General features: G+C 38.3%; 1 protein-coding gene across 1 annotated transcript in view; it reads right to left on the bottom strand.

The window, feature by feature from the left end:
• Positions 1-22,830, bottom strand: part of ME2 (malic enzyme 2) — a 78,091-nt gene extending 55,261 nt beyond the window's left edge. Inside the window, exon 1 of the mRNA XM_027869056.1 lies at positions 22,670-22,830. The gene's annotated coding sequence lies outside the window, so the exon portion shown is untranslated. The remainder of the gene's footprint in view (positions 1-22,669) is intronic.
• Positions 22,831-23,062: the final 232 nt, after the last annotated feature.

The raw sequence follows: 23,062 nt of genomic DNA, 5'->3' as shown, positions 1-23,062 counted from the left end.
TTTCCCCCCTACTTAATAGTATTTTATTTTTTCTAATTACATGTAAAGATAGTTTCCAACATTCGTTTTTATAAGATTTTGAGTTCCAATTTTTTTTCTCTCTCCTCATCCCACCTCAAGACGGCAAGCAATCTGAGATAGGCTATACATGTACAATCATATTAAACATATTTCCACATTAGTCATGTTGTGAAAGAAGAATCAGAACAAAAGAGAAAAAGCAGGAGAAAGAAAAAAAAGAGAGAAAATAGTATGCTTCAATCTGCATTCAGACTCCATAGTTCATTCTCTGGATGTTGATAGCATTTTCTATCGTGAGTCTTTGGGAACTGTCTTAGATCACTGTATTGCTGAGAAAAGCTATGTCTATCAAAGTTGATCATCGCACAATGTTGATGTTACTCTGTGTACAGTATTCTCCTGGTTCTACTCACTTCACTCAGCATCAGTTCAAGGAAGTTGTTTCAGGTTTTTCGGAAATCCATTTATTCATCATTTTTTATAGCACAATAGTTAGTACTCCATTACCAAAGAGATTTTTTTAAAATTTTTTTTCTTTTAGTTTTTAGGCAATTGGGGTTAAGTGACTTGCCCAGGGTCACACAGCTAGTAAGTGTCAATTGCTTGATCTGAGCCTAGATTTGAACTCAGGTCCTCCTGACTTCAGGGCCAGCGCTCTATCCACTGCGCCACCTAGCTGCCCCTTTTTAAAATTTTTTTTTTTTTTTGGCTACACAGTGGGCTTAAGTGACTTGTTCAGCGTCATACTACCAAAGAGATGTTTTAAAAAAGGGAAAAGAACTTACTTGTACAAAACAGCTCTTTTTGTGGTGGCTAAGAATTGGAAATGGAGGGGATGTCCATTAATTAGGGAATGGCTAAACAAGCTGTGGTATATGATGGTGATGGTATACTATTGTGCTATAAGAAATGATAAGCAGGGTGATTTCAGAAATACCCAGAAAGACTTATATGAACTGATGCAAAGTGAAATGAGAACAAGAAGAATGGTGACACAGTAACAGCAGTATTGTACAGTGAAGAACTGTGAATGATTTAGCTATTCTCAGCTCAGACAATCCCAAAGGGCTCATGATGAAACATGCTATCCGCCTCCAGAGAAAGAACTCATATTGTCTGAATACAGACTAGAGTATACTATTTTTTCTTTCTTTTGTCTTATACAAAATGACTAATATGTAAATGTTTTATATGATTGCACATGTATAATTTATATTGGATTGCTTGTCATTGGGGGGTAGGGGGGCCAGAGGGAAGGAGGGATAGAATTTGGAACTCCAAACTTAAAAAAATATAAAAAATTGTTTTAACATATAATTGGGGGAAAAAATAAAATAATATTTTTAAAAAAAGATGATATGGCTTACCTAGATCTCTCAATAAGCTTTCTGTATTTCTCACTCACTCTTTTCCTTCTTGACATTTTATGAAGCACTTTAAGATTTTATAAAAGAATTTTCATATGTGAAACTGGCATTGTCCTTGGCTCTCATTTCTTTCTACCAGATAAGGTAATAAATTGCTGGTGGTAGCAACTGATTTCCATTAGCTAAACTTCATCTTTAATAAAACTTTTACCTTTACCTTAAACAAAAATACTGCCTTAATCACGGTGGTATTTTTGCCAAAGTTTATCATGAGAAATGCAATATGAAATGACCAAGTACCCCATGATATTTGTTCTCTCTTCCCTGTTGGCGTGCTGCCCCTCCCCCCACATCCCCCTTTTAAAGCACAATAAAACCAACTCTGCCAATTCCTCTTTTTTCACTTCCCAGGAGAATCTGTGGGCCAGTCTTTCCATTTAGCTACAACTTTCTTTCGTCTTTTCGTTTCAATTTAAACAATAATGTCAAGACTGATATAATGCAGTTCCTCCAGGAGTATGTCAACTCTGGCCAATGGACAAGGATTTCATATTACAGTACCAACAATCAGTTTAATGTTTATAGATGGACTAAATAAGTGAGAGCTTTGGCAACCTGCCTCATTTTTTTTCTGTCCCCAGCCGTAGAGAAGCAGAGAGGGACTACACAAGACTGAGGGTCATTTTGTTTTTAGATCTGTTTGATGGATTGCTATGGCCAAATAAAAACGTATCACCAAGTGCCTGCAATACAGTGAGCAGAGAGCCAGACTCTGAGTCAGGAAGTCCTGGGTGATAATCCCACCACTGACAGATTGGCTCTGTGACCTTGAGCAAGTAACATAACCTCTCAGTTCTCCCAGCAATTCTCAATTGTAAGTTGTAGAGCAGGTTCTCACCTGCATTAATGGAGAGCATTTTTTCACCAGGAGTATTCAATTCATCAATGAAATCACAGGTCCAGTAAAAAACCAAACCAAACCAGAACAAAAATGTGGCTAATCCTAAAACTCTTTTCTGGGTTGCCCCTTGGAAAGGAGACAGTTCATTAATGAGCCTATACCCAAAGCCTTGCTAACATGGCTGAACCTGACAGATCTTGGACTCTATCAGCACAGTTTTTCAGAACCTGGGATAACTGCTACAATCTGATGATAAGGTCTTGGAGCAGGGCCTTTGTGGTGGGCGACTTCATCATTCAATGAAGAAGGTAACCTGCATAAATGACCTAGATCTTTAAAAATATATGAGTCACATTCTTTCATATGTCTTATGGGTAAAATTAGGTATCATTAAAACCTACCATCAACTCAATCAGGTCCTGAGGGTACTAGTACGTAGACAACACACACACATACCCGAATAAAGTTTAATGTATAGCACAATCTGAATCTGTTTATTAAAAATTCAGCTTCAAACTATACTCTCCATAAAAACCTCAAAATATCCTTTAAATTTATCTCCTCACTATGATAAAGACTCTAAGACTCAAATACATCCATGTAGCTTTAAATCTTGCTTGCTTCCTGCAAGGCCATAATGTATATACAATGTAAAAAAGTGACAGTCATTGTCACTGACTTATAACTTACATATATACATATACAAATATATTACATATAATTCATGTAACATACATAAGTGTATATATGTTATATATAACTTATATAACACTGTCTTATAACCTTATAACTTAATGCTCTACTATATAGTTATGATAAACATGGACATGAAAATCATTAAAAGTTATTACTTTCTACAAGTAGTACCAAATCAACAACAGCTGACATCACTGTCAGCTTCTTTTGTGCCTTCTGTTGAATATAATTGTGGAGAACATATGAACTAATTAATTACTGCCATATTTTTTACCACTCTCCAGCCTTCTCCCTTAATGTCATGAGCTTTGGATAAACTTCTTGTTGGCAATCAATCAATCAATAAACATTTATTAAGCATCTATTATGTACCAGGCCCCCAAGAATTAGACACTGTTGAAACTATTTATGTGAGGCACTGGACTAAGCGCTGGGGATACAAAAAGATAGTCCCTACCCTCAAGGAGATACAATCTAACAGGGGAGGACAACATGCAAAAAAATATATACAAAGCAAGCTATCCACAGAATAAATGGGAAATAATTAAAAGGAGAAGGCACTGGAATTAAGAGGGATTAGGGAAGCCTTCCTGAAGAAGGTAGGATTTTATCTGGGACTTAAAGGAAGCCAGGGAGGTTTGTTGTAGGAATGGAGGAGGGAGAGTTTTCCAGGTATGACAGACAGCCAGAGACAATGTCCAGAACTGAGAGAGAGAGTGTCTTGTTGGTGGAACAGTCAGGAGGCCAATGTCACAGATTATGAATGGGTTTGAATGCCAACAAGGGCATTTGTTATTTACTCCTGGAGGCAACAGGAAGCCACTGGAATTTGGGGAAGGAGGAAGAGAGGGAAAGGGAGAGGGGGAAGAGGGAAGGAGGGAGGGGGGGAGAGAGAGAGAGAGAGAGAGAGAGAGTGTGTGTGTGTGTGTGTGTGTGTGTGTGTGTGTGTGTGTGTGTGTGAGACAGACATGGTCAGAACTGTGTTTTAGGAAAGTTACTTTAGTGGCTGAATGGAGAAAGGATTGGAGTGGAGAGAGAGAACTGAGCCGAGCAGACCCACCAGCTGGTTACTGTAATAATCAGGGTGTGAGGTCATGAGGGACTGTAACACAGGGGTGGGGGGTGATGAGGGACTGCACCAGAAGTGTAAGAGTGTCAGAAAGGAGGGTGTGAATTCAAGAAATATTGCAAAGGTGAAACTGAAAAGTTTTGACAATAGCTGTGAAGGGGGTGAGGGGTGGGGTGGGGGGTGAGAGGCAGTGATGAGTCCAGAATGATTCTTAGTTTGCAAGCCTGAGGGACTGGAAGGATGGTTTTGCCCTCTACACTAATAAAGAAGGGGAAGGAGGGGTAAAGTACGGAAGGTTTGGGGGGGAAAGATACTAAGTTCCATTTTGGACATACTAAATTTAAGATATCTACTGGCAAAGCAGGTGAAGGTATGGTCAGCACACTTTTTATCAATTAGAGCAATTATCACAGCCATTTCTGGATACATACCTCCCTTACTGTCAAATCCTGTCCTCAAGATATAGAAAAACATCTAAGTAAAATCAATCAATCACTAAGTATTATTAAGTGACTACTATGTGCCAGGCACTGTGCTAGGTGTAAGGGAAACAGGTACAACGAATGAAATACTACCTACTTGCAATAACCTTACATTCTAATGAAGGACATAAGTACATATAAAATTATATTCAGCATAAATATAAAGTTAATACAAATACATACAATGCAGTTAAACATAAGGAGGCACTAGTAACTGGGAGGAATCAGGAAAAACTTCATACAGAAAGTTGTGTCTGAACTGCATCTTAAAAGAAAAGAGACTTTATAAGGGAGAGGTAAGAAACATTCCAGACATGGAGGTTGGCCAATCAATGCAAAGGTGTGAAGATGGGAGCTGGAGTATTTATCATGTGTGGGGAACAAAAAAAGGAAGACCAGTTGGTCTGGATCCAAGTATGTGAGGGGGAATAATGTTTAATGAGGGTGGAAAGATAAACTGTGGTCAGCTGTAATTGGGTTTAAAAAGCTAAAGAAAGGAATTTATATTTTATTCTATGGGTAATAGAAAGCCACTGGAATTGGCTGTATTAGGGGAGTTACAAGGTCAGAACTTTGCTTAAGAAAAATTATTTTGGGGGCAGCTAGGCGGTGCAATGGATAGAGCACCAGCCCTGGATTCAGGAGGACCTGAGTTCAAATCCGGTCTCAGACCCATAACACTTACTAGCTGTGTGATTCTGGGCAAGTCACTTGACTCCACTGCCTAGCCAAAAAAAAAAAAAAACCAACTTTGGCAGTAATACTATAGACTGGAAATGACAACAGAACTAAGGCCAAAGACAGCAATTAAGAGGCTGCTGAAATAACCTGTGTGAGAGATAATGCGGTCTAGAACTAAGGTGGTTGCTGTGTGAATGCAGAAAACGTATAAAATATGAGAAATATTGAGAGACAGAAGCAGCAAGGTCTGGCAACTGAGTGCATGTGTGAGGGTGAGGAAGGGCCAGGCTAATGCTGAGATTATGAAGCTGAGAGAGTGGAAGGATGGTGGTGCCTTTGACCAAATTAAAGAAGGATGGAAGAGAATATGGTTTAGGGCAAAAATGATTGAGTTCAGTTTTAGACATGTTGAATTTGAAATGTCCCCAGGATATCCAGTTTGAAATGTTCAGTTGCACAGGCAAGTAGTAATCAAAGATTAAAGATCTGGGAGTCACCTGCATAAAGATGAGTGTTAAACCCACAGGAGCAGATAAAGTCACCAAGACAGAGAACTTAAAAGGAGAAAAGAAGAGGGCCTAGGACAGAACCTTGGGCAACACTCCTGTGTGAATGATTACCCAGCAAAGAAGACTGAGTAAGGGGTTGGAGGGTGTCAACAGTGTCAAGTGCAATAGAAAGATCAGGGCATCCTAACCCTGTGTCATGAATTCCTCTGACAGTCTGGTGATACCCATCGACCCCTTCTCAGAATAATGTTTTTAAATGCATAAAATAAAATACAGAGGATTACAAAAGAAACCAAAGGTTAGTGAAAATAAAGATGCATTTTTTTCCTCATAGATTCTCCCTGAAATCCACAAACCTTAGATTAAGAAGCCATACAATAGGTCAAGAAGGATTAAGACTGTGAAAAGATCATCAGCTTTGGTAATTAAGAGATCTTGGTAACTTTGGAGTGAGAGGTTGGATGCCAAACTAAGAAAGGTTGAGGAGAGGAGAGGAACTAGAGGTAGTGAGTGTAGACAACGTTTTTCTTTCTTTTTTTAAATAGTATTTTATTTCTTTCTATTGTACATAAAGACAATTTTTAACATTCATTAAAAAAAAAAATTGAGCTCCAAATTATCTCCCTCCCTCCCTCTGCCTAAGATGGTAAGCAATTTAATGTGTATGTGCAATCATGTAAAACATATTTCTATATTAGTCATGTTATGAAAGAAGAAACAGAAAAGGAAAATAACTACAAAAAAAATGAAATGAAAATGGTATGCTGTGATCCGTGTTCAGATTCCATCAGTTCCTTCTCTGGATATGGACAGTATTTTCCATCATGAGTTCTCTGGAACCGGTAGATAACTTTTTCAAAGAGTTTGGCTGAGGAGGGGAAGAAAGACATAGGATGATAGCTTGAAGGATGGTAGGGTCTTGTTAAGGTTTTTCTTTTTAAATTTATTTATTTTGAATTATCAACAATCACTTCCATAGGTTTTTGAGTTTTAAATTTTTCTCCCCCTCCCTCCCCAAGATGAGGCACAATCTGATATAGGCTATACATATACATTCCTGTTAAACATATTTTCACATTAGTGATGTTGTAAGGAAGAATTAGAACCAAAAGGAACCACCAGAAAGAGGAAACAAAACACAACAGAAGAAAAAAAAAAAAGCAAATAGTATGCTTTGATCTGCATCCAAACTCCATAGTTCTTTCTTCGTATGTGCATTTTCCACCATGAGGTCTTTGGAGATGAGTTAGATTCTTGTAGTGCTGAGAAGGATTAAGTCTATCAATATTAGTCATCGCACAATGTGGCTATTACTGTGTACAATGTTCTCTTGGTTCTGCTCACTTCACTCAGCATCAGACCACACAAGTCTTTCCAGGTTTTTCTGAAGTCAGCCTGTTCATCATTTCTTACAGCACAATAGTATTCCATTACATTCATATAACACAACTTGCTCAGCTATTCCCCAATTGATGGGCATCTTCTCAATTTCCAATTCTTTGCCACCACAAAAAAAGCTGCTATGAATATTCTTGTACCCGTGGGTCCTTTTCCCATTTGTATGATCTCTTTGGGATATAGCCCTAGAAGTGCTATTGCTGGGTCAAAGGGTATGCACATTTTTATAACCCTTTGGACATAGTTCCAAATTGCTCTCCAAAATGGTTGGATCATTCTGTGAAGGATTTTTTAAGATAGAAACCTGGGCATGTTTTGAAGGCAGTAGGGAAACAATCAGTTGACAGGGAGAGGCTGAAGATTCAGGGTGGAGTGGGAATGACTGAAGTTGCAACCTGCTATAGAAGATGGGAGAGTGTAGCATCAAGCACACATGTAGAAATGTTAGATTTGGCAAGGAGAAGCTGCACCTCTTTGTCAGAGACATGAGGAAGGAAGAGAGAATTGGGGGAAGATGTAAAGGGTTTTTAAATGAAGAGAAAGGGAGGAGGGGGCACTTACATCAAATGACCACAATATTCTCAGTAAATTAAGAGGGAAGGCCTTCAATTGTGAAAAGTGGAGAGGAAAAGGTATGAGGGGGGCAGACTTCAGGAAGAAAGAAAAGGTCTGGAATAGCTTCAGTGGGGAGACAGGGAATCAATTAAGGGAAAAATAAAACAAGTGGCTTGCTGCTGTGACGGCCTAGTTAAGTTGCATAACATTATTTTATAGTGTAACCATTCAGCATGGTTGTGGAACTTCCTTCAACTTTGTTCAGGGGCTCATGAATAAGAGTACAGGAGACCAATGTTGGGAATAACCCAAGACACAGGTTTGGCAGGAGAAAAGCAGGGATAGGACAAAGAGGAAAGGGATTCAGGAGAGGACAACATAGAAAAGATATGGGTTACTAGTGGGTTATGGTCGGAGAGCGAGGAAGATGAAATCCAGAGTAGCGCTAACAGTTTGAGAAAATACTGAAGGAGGTAGAAGGACAGAAGGTCTTGATTAGGGAAATTGATTAGGGATGAAACAAGTCAGATAGGGGAATGTTAGAGTTTCTAATTGTGAATAAAGACAACATCTAATGCAGACTTGTACAACTTGGCAGTAGGGATGGGGTTAAAATTAAAACAGGCTAAACTTCTTTGGGCTGCAGATAGGTTTTTAGTGGCTCACTTTCCAAGTAAAGGTATAATTAATGATTAAGCTATTTTGCAAATAACCGTATTTTAAGAAAGGGACACTTCAATTAGTATCAATTAATTACACTTATTACTTAAGATTTTTATTTGTCATGAAACTGTTCCTCTCAGACTAGAATCAGAGAGACAATGGTTGGTTGCTGTGGGTCATGTGGCAAACAGAAGGGAGTGTACAACAGTGGCTAGTGGAAGGTGGGTTAAGCTGGGCATTGTGCCCAGCACTCATTACATCTTTGTTCTCTTTTACACCCTCCACATTTTTCAAGGGCCGCCTGAAATCCTTTGGGAGGCCGTATGTTGTGCAGGCACGATCTAATGTGACTATCTCTACGCATGTCTGATGTGTAATAGAGAAGTAGAACATGGGACTTAAGGAGATTGAGGAAGTGGCAGATTAGGGAGTTTGAGGAAGTATCCACGCGTATATTAAAACAACTAATACAGTGAGTCCTGATAACGTTTGTAACATCCTGCCCCTCAAAACCTCTGCCGTTTTTGCTGAGGGATCCTGGGATCAGAGCTCTAGGGCTAAAGTGCATCTCAGAGGCATCTAGTCCACCTCCCTCCTTTTTCAGATGAAGAAACTTAAGCCCAGTGAAGTTAAATGACTTGCCCAAGCTAAAAACAGTTCAATTTAACACAAAATTATGTGATTAGAACCAGAGAGTTAGAATTGAAAGGCACCTCAGAGATCCCTGTGTACAATCTTATAGATGAGGAAAATGAAGGCCAGAAACCGAAGGACAGGAGTTATGCAGATATTAAATATCTAAGGTGGATCTGAACCCACATTCTCATGACTCTAATATCAGTGCCCTAACACCATAGGTTCCCTTAATCTTGCTAGAAGCCACTAAGGATGCCTATAATCGCATGATAATTACATCCTATATTTATACAATTTTTTTCTCAGAACAACCTTGTGAGGTAACTAATAATACTGACATTTCTATAAGCACTTTAATATTTATAAAAGACTCTATGTAAATTATCTCACGTGATTCTCATAAAACAATCCTGTAAGGATTTATAGGTTTTATAGTCATTACTATTTCCAATAACAGGTAAAGAAACTGGGGATCAGAGAGGTAATATGACTTGCTCAGGGTCACATACTTGGTAAATGTCAAAAACAGGATTCAATCTCAATCTATTATTCTATTGTACCACATGGCTTTGAATGGACAACTAACAATTTCAGGTTGACTGGGACTGAGTGCCTGGATTTCTATTTATTTTATTTACTTCTCTCCAACTTAGATAACTCATAAAATTCTACCGCCACAACATGTCTAGCTTCTTTCCCCATCTTTACACATAGATGACTACCAGCTTTGATCAGGTCCTTATCACCTCTCATCTGGACTACTGTAACAGCCTTCTAATTGGACTCTTGGCTTCTAGTCATTCCCCACTCCAGTCCATCCATATAGATGCCAAAATAATCTTCCTAAAGCATATGTCTAACCATGTTGCTCTTCTGATCAAGGATCTTTTACGGCTGCCTATTGCTATTAGGATAAAACAAACTCTTCGGCTTGGCACTTAAGAACCCTTTTCAAACTGGCTCTTTTCTATACTTTCAGATTTATTTCACATCCCTTCACATACTCTCTACATTCGAGCCAGAGGGCTGCTAGGTGGCACAGTAGACAGAATGCTGGGTCTGGAATCTGGAAGACCTTCAAGACCTAAATTTGACCTGAATTCAAAACCTGAATTCAAGACCTGATTTAATTTTCAGAATTTCTATTTTTGTATTTAATTGGGGTCTTTTAATTTGTTAGTTTTTTAGATTTTATTTGCTTTTTAGTTCTCTGCCCATTCATTGATCTGTTCTCTCTTTTACTGATGAAAGCGTATATAAAATTTCCCCCAAGGCCTCCTTTGGCTGCATCCTAAAAAAGTTTGCATGTTGTCTCACTGTTGACATCTTTGATGAAATTATCACTTCTTTAAGTTTAGTCTCCAATTAATTTTAATTGTTTTTCCAGTGGCCCTTTATTAAAAATACTTTTTATTGCATTATAGTCTGTATAAGATGTTTAATATTCCTGCTTTTTTTTTTTTAACATTTGTGAAGTTTTTATGCTCTAACACATAGTCATTTTTTGTGAAGGGGCTATACACAGCTGAAAAATAGATATGCTCCTTTCTAATTCCACTCAATAATCTCCAAAGATCAATCATATCTAACTTTTCTAAAATTGTTTTTACTCCTTTGTTTTGGGGGGGGTTATTTTTTATTAGAGTTATCTAAGTTGGAGAGAAGTAAATTGAGGTTCTCAACTATTATAGTCTTGTTGTCTATTTCTCCCTATAACTCATCTAACTTTTCTTTTAAATATTTAGATGCTATGGCATTTGGTGACTGACATTAATCTGTTGCTTATTATGCCTTTCAGCAAATATAGTCTTCTTGTTTATCTCTTTTAATCATCTATTTTTGCTATTGCTTTTTCTGAGATCCTGATTGCTTTGTTGTTCAGTCATTTTCAGTCATGCCTGCCTCTTTGTGAGCCCATTTGGGGTTTTCTTGGTAAGGACACTGGAGTGGTTTGCCATTTCCTTCTCCAGCTCATTTTAGAGATAAACTGAGGCAAACAAGATTAGGTAATTTGCCCAGGGTCACACAGCCCTGATTGCTACTCCTATCTTTTTTACTTCTGGTGAACAATATTAGCTTTTGCTCAAGGCTCTCATTTTAACTGTATGAATTCTTATGCTTCAAGTATTTCTTAAACAACTTTTAAAGACTTTAGAACTGTGATCAATACAATGATAAACCACAAGTCGAACAGAATGAAGATGAAACACACCCCTCATCGCCTCACACAGATGTAATGAACTTAAAATGAGGAAAGAGATTTATTTTCAGATGTGGCCAATATGGGAATTTGTTTTGCCAGACTATGCAGCTATATCCTGAGAACTTTATTTTTCATTTTTAAAAATTTACTTGGGGCAGCTAGGTGGCGCAGTGGATACAGCACTGGCCCGGAAGTCAGGAGGACCTGAGTTCAAATCAGGCCTCAGACAAAACACTTGCCACGTACTAGCTGTATGACCTTGGGCAAGTCACTTAACCCCCATTGCCTCACTAAAAAAAGAAAAAAACAGGAAGGGCCAGAATACTAAAAAGAGAATATCCATCATATCACATGCCATATTTTGGATAACATTTTTGACATTAATTTTAATTAAATTATAATTTATTGTTATGTGATGGTGTTACTCAATTAAAATTCAACCACTAAATCACATGACCAAAGAGAAAGTAAAAATACTCTGTATCATCTTGCTACTAAAAAAGTATTTCAATGCACTGCCTTAATGAGGTAGGGCTGCTATTAATATTACTTTTACTGGGAATGAAAATGGAGCATTTATTGAAAGAAATAACCTATTAGATACACAGGATTTAAAATGAACACACCATTTATATTTTAAAATCATTTTATTGTTAAGACACATGCTACATAATAAAAACAAAAACACTTAAGTGTTTCTTGTAAACAATATATTGCTGGATTCTGTTTTCTAATCCATTTTTCTATCCTTGCTTTATGGTTGAGTTGATAACTTTCAGTTATGATCATTACTTGTGTGTTTCCCTCCATCTTATTCTCTTATACTTTCCTTTCTCTTTGTTTCCTGGCCTCTCTTTTAAAAAGAAGAGTGTGCTGAGCACACTAGTGTATTAATCTGCTTCTACTCCCTTGTCCCTCTTTTCTTTCTTGCACCCAGAGCCCAATCACGCGTTCTTGTTCTTTTTTACCTTTAAAACTCTGCTCCATAATCTACCCTCCACAGTTTGTTTTGCTTATGACTAATCCCTTCCTTTTATTCCCCCTTCTAGCCCCTTCCTTTTCCCTCCAGTTTCCCAGTTGAATGAAATGTGCATCTACACCCAAATTTATGTATGTGTATTCTTCCCTTCTCTGAATAGTCCAGATAGGGACTGCTCATTCTTGCGTCTCATCCTCATTACCCACCCTCATTAAGAGTGATCATTTCTCCAACTTTCCCAACTTCACCTCCCTCTCCCCTCCTTTTCCCCCTACCTTTCCTTTCTTATTTTAACACCATCAAAACAAAACATAACCACACTTTGGTCCTCTTGTCTTACTGGTCTCCCTTTATGAACTCTGATATGAGGGTTCTGAGGAGATACTTTAATCATCTTCCAAACAATTCATCTTTGTTTGGTCCATTATATTTGCTCACTCATGTTTACAAATTTTATGTATCTCTTTACCTCATGTTTGTATTTTAAAGTTTGTGTAGCTCTTTTCATTAGAAGGCCTGGAAATCTTCTATTTCATTAAAAATCCATTTCCCCTCATAGGATTATACTCAGTTTTGTTGGGTAAATTATTCTTGGTTTTATGTCTATTTTTTGCCTTCTGAAATATAATTCAAGCTCTTGCTCCCAATTGTGGTAGCTGCTAAAATCTTGGGAGATCCTGTGGCTTCTTATTACTTGAACTCTTTCTTTCTGGCAGTCTGCAATATTTTTTCTTCCATCTGTAAGCTCTAGGTTTTGACTATACTGTTCCTGGGAGTTTTACTTTGTTTGTTGCTTGTTTTTTTCCCAGGAGGTAACCAGTTTATTTCTCTTCTATTTTTACTTTGCCCTCTGGTTCTAAGGTATTGGGGCAGTTTTTTTGGGGGGGGGGGGATGGGGGACTAGGATATGGGGTTAAGTGACTTGCCCAGGGTCACACAGCTAGTCTGAGGCTGGATTTGAATTAAAGTCCTCCTGACTCTAGCGCCAGTGCTCTATTCACTGTGCCACCTAGTCCAATGATTTTCAAATCTTCTCTCTTTGATCAATTGGTTTTGGTAAGAGATTCCTTATATTTTCTTCTATTTTTTTCAATCTTTTGACTGTTTTTGAGGCAGCCAGGTAGCATAATGGACCTAGAGTCATGAAGACCAGACCTGAAATTCAGCCTTACTAGCTGTGTGACCCTAGGCAAGTCACAACTTACTTTCCTCATCTGTAAAATGGGTATAATAATAGCATCTACCTTCCAGGTTTGTTTGTGAGACTCAAATGAGATTATTGCAAAGTGCCTTAGCACAGTGTCTGACACACAGTAAGAGCTATATGTTAGCTATTACTATTTGTATTTCTACTTCTATTACATTGTCTATTAGTATGACTTACTACCATACTACTCTAGCTCATCACCTCTTGCCTAGACTAATGCAGCAGCCTTTTAATTGGTCTCTCTCCCACTGCAAATTGTCCTTCATATAGATGACAAAATGATTTTCTTAAATTACAGGTTTGACCATGTCAGACTCCTATTCAATAAACTCCAACAATTTTCCATTGCTTCTAGGATAAAATACAAACTCCTCTGTTTGGCATTAAAGTCTTTTACAAACTGTTCTACATTATTCCTTTTCTTGTAATCTACAATCTGGTCAAACTATTCTTCCTTCAACTCTTCCCAGCTGGCATTCCATCTTTGTCTCCTGCTTTGGCACCCTGGCCATCTCTCATGCCTGAATTCAGTCCTTCATCACCTCTGCCTCTTAGATTTCCTTGTTCTACAAAAAGACTCCAAGGCCAGTGCTCTATCTACTGCACCACCTAGCTGCCCTCTCAGGGCAGTTTAAAAAAACTCCCTCACCCCAACTCTCCCTAACTCAGAATATACTTGTTGATGTATTATCTCTCAAGACAGAAAGTAAGCTATGTGATGGAGGGGATTGTTTCATTTTGTCTTCAGATCCCTAGTGCCGAGCATGTAGCAGGAACTTAAGAAAGGCTTGATGATTGGTTGATTCATCTCCTCTATCACCTAATGGTGCTCTGCATATATTATAAGGTCCTTAAAGTTTGTTAAGCTTTGTTAGGTGTGAGGGGGAAGGAGTGAATAAGGTAGTGCTGAATCCTTCCCTGTTGGGAAGGATAGGCTGACCTTGTTGTTGTTACTTTAGTCATTTTTCAACTGTGTCCCACTCTCTGTGACCCCATTTAGGATTTTCTTGGCAAAGATATTGGAGTGGTTTGCCATTTCCTTCTCCAACTCATTTTACAGATGAGAAACTGGGCAAATAGGGTCAAGTGACTCGCCCAGGATAACACAACTATTAAGTGTCTAAGGCCAGATTTGAACTCAGGGAGTCTTCCTGACTCCAGGACTGGCACTCTATCTACTTCACCACCTAGGTGCCCCTACATTAGGTCAGACGATCTATTAGAATTCCAAACCTTTATGGAATGGTATACATACAACTGTGGACTACTGCTAAACAAACAGCCCAACTCCATATATAGCACCAGGAGAGCGGCAATTCATTTCAAAGAAAAGTTTTGGGAAAATAAGCAAAGAGGTTATTAAAAACATAATAAACTCAGGAAAGAACAATGATAAATTAATTCATCATATTGATGCTGTGTGGATTTGTTATACCAAAGTCTCTTCATGCACATAGTCTCATGATGAATTAACATCATCACTGGCATCATCTTTAAATCACAAACAGCAGCTACAAGTTACCATATTTCCAATAAATTTCTTGCATATTGCCTGGAAGGCATTTTAAAATAATATATACAATTACAATAATGTAAAAGAAAACAATACTTAAAAATCAGAAATCAGATTAAACACAATGGTCTTTTTCTTTCTTTTCTTTTTCTTTCTTTTTTTTTAAATAAACCACAGCACCAATTTCAAAAGACATCCTACTTCCTTTTAGCAGAGAGATGGTGGACTAAGGGAGTGGAGTGCTGAATCTTTTCAAGATGTTATGTCTACGTTGGTTGGTTGGTTTTTATGTGTTAAAAGGCAGAAGTCTACGGGGGAAGTGACTGTGGTACAAAAATAAAAGACATCAACAAAACATTTAAAAATGAAAAGGGCTGTCAGTTTTCCAAAGATAATTCAGTTCCTTCTCTGTCCTGTACAATTCTGGGCCTGGGTCATTATGGTCTTGACAATGTACATTCTTTATCCTTGGTGACATGTAAAACATAATTTAATAGGAATAATAATCATCATAAAGTTATTTAAAGAATTAGAATATCTGAATAAAATCTAAAACTGTTTTTACTATATAAAAAATTACCAAATATTCAGATATTTGCATTTTTTTTCACTTTTCATCTCAATATTCTGGCATTGTTTGGACATAACCTATCTATCTACCATTAAGATATTATACATCATAATTTTTAAAAATAATTATTAAAATGATGAGCTAGCTTTTCTATCCTAGTAATAGAAAGACAACTGTCATAAAGTAAGAGAGAGCAATCCCACTGAGGTTTAAACAGATACGAGAAAATGTTCCCTTCCTTCTACACCCTAAGGGAGTTACCCCACATTCTGCTCCCATATCTCCAAGGATACACAGAGGCTTATTACCGGCTTGATCCAGGGAATAAAGGATCATATAAGGTAGAGCCACAAACAGTATAAGTATGGTGATTCTGTTACTAATAAGATTACCAAGACCCACCAATGCCACCCCCAACCCCTCCTCACTTAAACTAGGTTTTCAGAGTTATAATCAGTGTGCAGAAAAATCTGTTTGATTGTTTTACAAGTCATGTAAGACTATAGCAAGGGGCAAACAATTCTCTAAGGGGAAGTAAAACTGCTTGCAGTGATTCCAGGTTTTTCTCCCCTCCGTAGCTTTGTGATAAGCACTATTAGGACTAGCAGAGGCAGAAGGTAATTAAAAAAACAAACTACAGCTAATCATTTAATTAGCTTATATTAACAAAAATATTTTTCCATGTAAATGAAATCTAAAAACTTATAGTTTGTGCTTGTTCTACTCATGTGAAACAAAAGGCTTCCACTTTACAACTCTACAGAATGTTTAAAAGTATACTTCAATTATTTGCTAAAATGTGACCCACTACAACACTGAAGTCATTATTAATGAAGCTCCATTATGAAGCTTGTCTTTGACGCAGACAAGACTTGAGGCATTTGTTCTAGGCATTCACTTACAGAATATGTCGTGTTTCTGAACACAGCACTGTCATTAGCAAAGATGGGATCAACCACAGGGTTCAGGCTACAAATGGACTTCTTTAATGCTAAGCTGTTACTCATTAAAGTGGTTTCACAGCTATATACCTCAGATAGCATACAAAATTTATGTGGACTTTCATATTATCCACAAATACAGAGTATAAAATCCATTTAAAGAAAAGCAATAAAACTTTGAAGGACTGTTATTTTAAGGGCCATTATCAGAACTCAAAGAATAAAATTCAAAATCTCTGAAACTGAGGAAATTTCATTCAAAAAGCATAAATTAAACATTTTCACAATGTATTCTAGCTGAAAGAGCACCAGCTTTGGTATCAAAGGACCTGAATTCAGATCTTGATTCTGATGCTTACCAACTGTGTAACCTTAGAAAAGTAACTTGAACCCCCATTAGGCCTCAATTTCCTCAAATGTAAAATGAGGAAGATGGATAAGATGGTCTTTGAGATACATGCTAGCTCCAGACCTATGCTCCTATAGCCTACAATACTTAGTATTTAAGTATCATAAGTAACATATTTTTGAAGTCTCCTTTGAGGTATAATTTCCCAGAACTTCACAGAGCATCTTTACTCAATAGAATTATTTGGAAGAAAAAAAGTATAACAATTTATGAGAAGCAGAATGGTTTAGTGCATAAAGCACAGGATTTGGGTGTTGGGAAGGCTCAGCTAGAATCCTGCTGCTAGCATTTACTAGCTTTGTGCAAATCACAATCTCTCTGGCCCTCAGTCTCCTTATCTGTTAAATGAAAAGGCTGGATTCAACCTCCAAAGTCCCTTCGAGCTCCAAGTCTATGAATTTATAATCTGCTTAGCTCTTCAAAAATTACAGAAGGCTGTAAGAGCTGGATCTTAAAGAAAGATAAGTTTTCTAAACAAGTTTTATGAGGACAACTAGCTTGGTTGGAACAAAGAATTAATAAAAAGAATAAAGCTGGGAAGGTAGGTTGTATTCAATCTGTAATAGGCTCATACAAGTTTTAGAGCTAAAGGGTTAGAACTAGGGTGGTCTGAAAATGGAGAGGTGATGGATGTGGAGGTTTAATGAAAAGGACCTGGCAACCAATGAATTGTTCGTAAGGAGTGGGAAGAATCAAAACAATCATGACTACGGGACTTTAAACCTGAGTAAATGAGAGGACAGTGGCACTATCAACAGAAATAGGAAGTTTGAAGAAGGGTTCAGGGGAGAAAATGAGTTCAATTTTGGAGGTGTTAAACCTGACATTTCTTTTATCATTAGTAAGTTGCAACATTAGGGGGAGTGTTGATGTTATTTACAAACACAGACATCAATATAGAAAACAAGAATATCTTTTATTTAGACATTTTTAAATTCCTTTAAGTCTATTCAACAAAGGCCCTGAAGGATCTGTAATTTCAGAGCTATAATTGTGTTACTGCAGTGCGTATCTCCAATATGGGAACTCCCTCCATCAACACAAACTACAACTTAGTAGGCTAACTGATATGTCCTAAGTCACATAGCTAGTGTAAGAGTCAAAGGCAGAATTTAAAGCCAGTTCTTCCCGACTCCTACCACTTTATCTACTATGCCAAGCTGCCTCAAAATCTATTTAAGTTTTCTGGAGTTGTCATAAAATTATCATGTAACAATGAATTCTCTTTAGCGGCTCAATAAAATTTCAAAATCATCTGTTCGGTTTGTTTAGGTAGTGTGGTACAGTTTGGAGTTCAAATCCACAGCAGCTATGTAATAATGGAAAAGTCAGTCATTTAACTTGAGTTTGTTTCTTTAGTAAAATGGAGTAAAAAACACAGTACTACCTACTCACTGAGTTGTTGTGGGAAAAAACCTTAAAACACTAAAGAAATCTGAGCCATTATTATTGCTGGAGGAAGTATAAATACACTCCTTTAAGCAAATCCAGTACAGAATAAATATCCAGATTTCTATGTGTGCGCAACTGTGTGTGTGTGTGTGTGTGTGTGTGTGTGTGTGTGTATGGGAGAGAGAGGGAGGGAGAGAGAAAGGGAAAGGGGAGAAAGAGAGAGAGAGACACAGAGACAGAGAGAGGCAGAGACAGAGAGAGAAAAGTGGGGGGGGGGAGAGAGAAATAAAAAGAAACAGAGAGAGACATAGTAATTTGTCTGTAAATACCTTGTGTCTACAAAGTGGAGCTATGGAATGACTACAAAGGGTATCCAATCAACTAATCCAGGGTGATAAGAGGAGTCAAATCTCACCCTCCCGGTGATAGACAATTATGGGGTTTTGTCTCCAACATAACCACACTCAACACTACCCCAAAGCCTCTCTTCCAGCAATATAAACTCTCAACTTCTTCCCCACTTCCGCAGCAATTGTGGCTCCTAGGGCTGTCATAACCTAAAACCCAGCCTGGGCATCTGCACAGCTGCTATGCAGATGCTGCCAGGAAAATCCTCTTTTTTCCAGTGCGCCCAATACCCTAACCCCCCAGAATCACCTCATGGCTGCAGGAGCTGGTCCTCCATACAGGGCAGATAAGAATTCCTGACCCTGTTTCCATTATCAGTGGGATAGTGAATAGCACCAGAAGAACAGGCATAGATAGGCTGTGTTCAGCAATGCAACTTTCATTCCATTATCCTTTTTCTAAACCCACCTAACTTCTGAACTTCCCTATTACTGTTAGGGTTTTATTATCCTTCTAGTCACTCTGGTTTGCAACTTCAGTATCATCCTCAATTCCTCACTCTACTCACCTCATATGTGCATTTAACTGCCAAATCTTCTTGTTTCTACTTCCATATTTTTCACATCTGCCCACTTCTATCTACTCACACAACCACCATCCTAGCTGATGCTGTCATCAACTCTCATCAGGGCTCCTTGTCTCATTTCCCCCTTCCCATCCATCCTTCAAGATAGAAGCTATTTTCCTAAAGTGCAGGTCTGATTATATCAGAACCCTATTTGCTAAATTCTAGTTCTCTATCGACTCTAGGATCAAATATCATTATCATTTTTATCTTACTCTCTCTTATTTCAATTTTTGTCAATATATTTTTATACATATATAAATATATAATTTTACATTAGTACGTTTACATATAAATAGATATTTATATCAGTATATTTATATGTATGTTTTGTCATATAGTTTTATATATATATAATTAGTAGCACAATCATATATGTATGTAATTCACAAACAGACAAATATATGTTTGGGGTATACATGTTTACAAATGTTTTACTGAGAAGAATATGTGATCAAAAGAGTCTGGAGAGGGGCAGCTAGGTGGCGCAGTGGATAGAGCACAAGCCCTGGAGTCAGGAGGACCCAAGGTCAAATATGACCTCAGACACTTGACACTTACTAGCTGTGTGACCCTGGGCAAGTCACTTAACCCCACTGCCTACCCAAAAAAAAAGTCTGGAGGCTACCGCTCTAATGTACTTTAAACATAATTCCATAAAAATTTCACTTTCATACAGCTTTTCAGTAAAAGCTATCTATCTTATAGATAGATAGTATCTTTCAGTAAAAGCTATTTCTATGGTATAAAACAAGGTCCATCTATATTTGAGTCCTGGAAACTCATAGCAATTTATCAAAGACATTTTTAAGGGTAAGAGTACTTAAGACAAGACCTTTGTTCAAACCACCATAAAAATATGCTTAACAGTGAGGAACCTCAGGGTTGTTACATATGAGCTAAATAGACAAAATACTATTACTTCCTTTGATTATGGCATAATGTAACAAAAAAACTCTACTGTACTCTAAAATACTTTTACTTCCCTGTGATTAAGGTCTTTACAACAAATATAACATGGAATTCAGCCAAGAACTTTATACTAAACAATCACACTATATATATTTATAAATATTAATTTCATTATTATAGCTTAAATGGAAATATGTAGCATTTATCAAAATGATGAAACAGATACATTCAAGAAACTAAAATGGTCTTTTTTAAATAAAGTTTTGCTACTTTTTATATAATACAATCAAGCATATTTTTCCTGCTAGTTATTTTTACTTAATGCTCCACTCTTTCAAAGGATAACAACATCAATTTTGGCCTCAATTGCATTTTAATCCTAGCACAGCCATTGAGGCCTTCTACAATTTACACCAATTTACATATACAAAAGAAACCTTAATCTTCTAGCTTTAAAATTACATAAGCCTATTAGAATTTAATTTCATAGTGTTTTAACAGCAAGCTAAAATTAAACATAAATAATAAATAAACAGTTCTAGTTAGAGTGGAAGGGCAGAACAGAAGGAAACCTATTAGGTTTCCTTTAAATTTAAGGAAATTAAAACTGGGAACACTCAAAACATTGACTAAAGTTTTCTTGGTTAGAATAATTTTTAGTCTGATAAATAGGCATTTAACTGCAAAAGCTCTATATTTGAGGTCACATGACCTGTGTTCAAGCCCCAGCTCTACTCTCTATTAGCTATATGACCTTAGACAAATCACTTAATCTTTCTGAGCCTCAGTTTCTTCACACATAAAGTGGGAATATATGCTATTTTCCTTACCTACTTCATAGAGTTGCTATAGATCAAATCAATTCTATGCAAATGCTTTATGTAATATAACTGATATAATATAAATATTTTAACAGGTTTAAATCAGGTTATTTATTAAGGCATGTTATATATTTTTATGGTATATTATATGCCTTTCAAGTTTGTTAAGTTTCCTTCATGAAGAATATGTGGAAGGCCACTGAAAAAAAATCCCAAGAAAAAGGGGATGGATGTTGGGCTGAAATTTGAATTGGTCTATGCTGTTACATTGATCCCAGAGAAAACTGAAGGATAAGTATTAAAAGGATGATTCTTTCAAATATATTACGTGCAAAAGTTTGTCCTAATTCTAAAAGGAATGTACAACTCTGCTCTAAAAATACACTGCCCAACATTTTCTAGTCATTTTATTGTTAGAGCCATGTCAGCAGTTCCATTTCGTATGTCTAACTTTCTAGTCTTTGTAACTGTCATAAAAAAAAGCCACCTACAGGTTAAAAGGCAGCTTACAAAATAACAAATTAAAAACAAGTTTGATCCTTTAAAGTTTCTAATATAAAATGATTGCTAATTTACCTGCTTTCCCCCTTAATTTATGCCAATTATTTAACTATGTGATATCAAAATAATCAGTAAACAACTTGGTAGATTTAGTCCATTCTGATTTCTGTAGTTAAAAAAAAGGCAGTTAAATATTTTCTGAATAGTAATGTTTATCTCCTCTCCACCTTCTACGTGCTTTGAGAAAGATAAAAAGAGGTGGATATTTGTGATTTAAAAGGGTTAGGGTTACAAGATGCTATTGATACTATTAAAACATGAATACAAATTGTAAAGCTATATTTAACTGCTGGGATCTCTGCTAGAGTGATCATTTTATGAAGCCTAAAACATTCCTAATCAAGTATCTCTATTGCAGTTTATCATTTTGCTCATATTTGTGACAGCATACACACCAAAGGCAATTATTGTTATTTTTTAAAAAGACTCATTATTATCATCCACAAACACATGCATGGAATCAAGAATGGATATTTCATCCTTAGGGGCAAGGAAATTTGACACACAAGGTATCCCTAGAAAGGCAAAACCAAACCGAACCAAAACTAACCACCTGCTGCCCATCCAATAGAGGCAACCGAATCTGAATTTCTCTGAACTATCTCTTTCTTTGGACTTTTGTTTCCTAAAACAGGCCTGTCCATCTAAAACAAAACAACCACCTGTCCCTCAATGGCAGATATGAATCCCAATACCAGAAGGTGTTCTTCCTCTCTCGGGGTCACAGGGGCACACCAAATAAATTAATCTGACAGAAATGCCCACCTTCGGGATGGCTTTCCGAAGGCACGCTCGGTTGGGGGGGGCAGGGATGCTCTTGCTCTTTTTCTTGCGAAGACAGTCTGTGCCTCACCTATCCCGGCATCCAGGGGAAGGCGGCCGGAGGTCGCAGGAGGTCACAGGTGGGAGAGTGGAGGGAGAGAGGTCCCTGGCCCGAGCCCCTCCCCTCCTTCCCCCCTCCATCCTCTAGACCCCTGGACCAGGGTACCTGCGTCGCCACTGCCGGGAGGTAGCAGCGGGCGTACGACCCCTCCCCGGCCCCAGGACCGCCCGGCCAGGCGGGGGCACTGGGGAGGCGCTGGAGGCCGGGGCGGGAGCAGGAGGCCGTGACCGCCGCCGCTCCCAGGGTCCCACGCACTCCGGCCGAGGGCAGCCCCTCTTCCCCTCACGCCGCCCGGAAACCCAGCAGCCGCCCGCACGGGTCCTTACCGGGCTCCTCGCCTAGCGACAGGTGGTGCTGCTAGCTGCGGGGCAACGTATCCCCTCCACCTGCCCAGACAATGCTCCTTCCCGGCCGCCGCAGCCGCCGCTTTGCCCTCCCTTTTCCGTGCGACTACCGGGCTCCGGCTCAGCTCAGGATGAAGGAGACGGCCTGGCGGACACTAGCGAGATCCGGTAAAGGGGCGGGGAGCAGCGAAAGAGATGGGTGGGCGCGGCCTCGTCGTCGAGGCGGGGAGAGACTGGCGTCGCGTGCCGACCAATGGGGAAGCGGGATTCCATCCTGGAGGGGTGGGGCAGAGCCAGGCGTCGTCTCCTCCGGCGCCCCCAGACTCCTCCCCTTTCGTCCTCTTCCCCCCTCCTGCCACCGCACTGCTCATTTCC

This window comes from Vombatus ursinus, unplaced genomic scaffold (assembly GCF_900497805.2).
Source record: "Vombatus ursinus unplaced genomic scaffold, bare-nosed wombat genome assembly UNPS02014791.1, whole genome shotgun sequence".
Classification (NCBI taxonomy): Eukaryota; Metazoa; Chordata; class Mammalia; order Diprotodontia; family Vombatidae; genus Vombatus; species Vombatus ursinus.
The sequence above is the reverse complement of the archived record's forward strand: the minus strand, read 5'-3'. Positions and strand labels throughout refer to the sequence as shown.